The sequence below is a fragment of the Chinchilla lanigera genome, unplaced genomic scaffold (assembly GCF_000276665.1).
Source record: "Chinchilla lanigera isolate Chin_1 unplaced genomic scaffold, ChiLan1.0 scaffold00019, whole genome shotgun sequence".
Taxonomy (NCBI): Eukaryota; Metazoa; Chordata; class Mammalia; order Rodentia; family Chinchillidae; genus Chinchilla; species Chinchilla lanigera.
The window spans coordinates 24,381,456-24,383,059 of record NW_004955420.1 but is presented as its reverse complement, the minus strand read 5'-3'; positions in this window follow the sequence as shown (position 1 = coordinate 24,383,059).

Genomic DNA, 1,604 nt, shown 5'->3' with positions numbered 1-1,604 from the left:
TTTTGTAGTGTCAGTCATGGAACATTTCCATAGCCTGTGTGCATATGTGCGTGTGTGTGTGTGTGTGTGTGTGTGTGTGTGTGTTTTGTGACACTGACATTTTTGGATAAAATAGCTTACCCTTTTTTATCAAACTTCCTCTAATTTTTTTTTTCTTTTTTTGTACCGGGAATCAAACTCACAAACTTGCGCTTGCCAGGCAGGTGCTGTGCCGCTGAGCTATATGCCCAGCCGCTTCTAATTCGGGATGGATCACATTTCCTCCTGGTCCTACTCCACCCAGTCCAGAACACTCCAAGTGGGACACAGGGTCCCCTTAAGAATGTGGTCTCCACGGCCCTACACATCTATTTTTTTTTTTACCCATCTATTATTAACCCATACTGTTTTGTTTGGTTTTGAGACAGGGTTTCACTATGTAGCTCAGGCTGGCCTAGAACTCTCAGTGATCCTCCTGTCTCAGCCTCCCGAGTGCTGGGATTACAGGCGTGGGCCAATAGGGCCAGCCTAGATCATTCTTTCCTCTCAAAGTCATCTTTGTGCTTAGCCCCCATTGCCTTTGGACAAAAAGTGCTGTTTCCTGGTGGACTGCAGGTGTGAATTCACTAAGATCAACATGGCCGCCCACGAGGAGGGAGGGAGTCAGTGTGTGTCACATGACAAGTGTCAGCAGGTAAATGCAGGGACAGGTGGAAGGAAAACTATCACTGTGTAAGCACCAATGTAGTTCAGTTTAGGAAAAAACCATCAGTGAGCACCAACTATCTCCAGGGTATATTTTGATGAGGTGCAGGATATAAGCATGTTTTCAAGGGTCTGTCAGCTGAGTGTGGTGGTGCACGCCTGTAATCCCAGTACTGTACACGGGAGGCTGAGGCAGGAGGATAGATGCAAGTTTAAGGCCAATCTGGGCTACATAGTGAGTGCAAGGTCAGCCTGGACTACATAGTGAGACCCTGTTTCAAACCACAAAAACCATGGAGATTTTGATGGTCAGTAAGAGGAAGCAAGTAACTCCAGCAGGAAAAAGCTAAAGCACTGACCTGCAGTTTAAGAAACCAGCGAAAAAGATTGCCTCAAAGAAGCCCCCCACCCCCAGGCGGGGGATCAGAACAAACCTCCAAGGCTGGTCTCAGAAGCATCCAGCAGAAGGGTTCAGATGTAAGTGGGGATACAGCTCAGTGGCACGGGCACCTGCCTAGCAAGTGTAAAGTCCTGAGTTCAATTGTGGGTACCAAAAAAAAAAAAAAAAAGGTGGATAGGAGCATGGAAAGAAAAAGACATGATAAAAGGAGTAGAATAAAGTGCTAACTCTAGAAAGAAGGTGCTAGGGCGATGGGTGTGAACTGTAGAATTTTCTCCATGCTGTTGCATGTTGAAGTTTCCAGTGAGCTGTGGAGAGGGAAAGCCAGCCCTACGCAATGCTGCTCAGTGGCCTGGTAGGGAAATAAGAAAGGGAAAGTGATGATTTCAGCTGGGATGGATGGCAGAGGGCAGAGGTCAAGGAGCAGTCAGGAGAGAAGCCCTAGGGACTGGGGCTGAGAGACAAGCTCTGGAAGGGAGGCAAGAGGGAGTAGGAAGCCAGATGTGGGGGTGCATGCCTG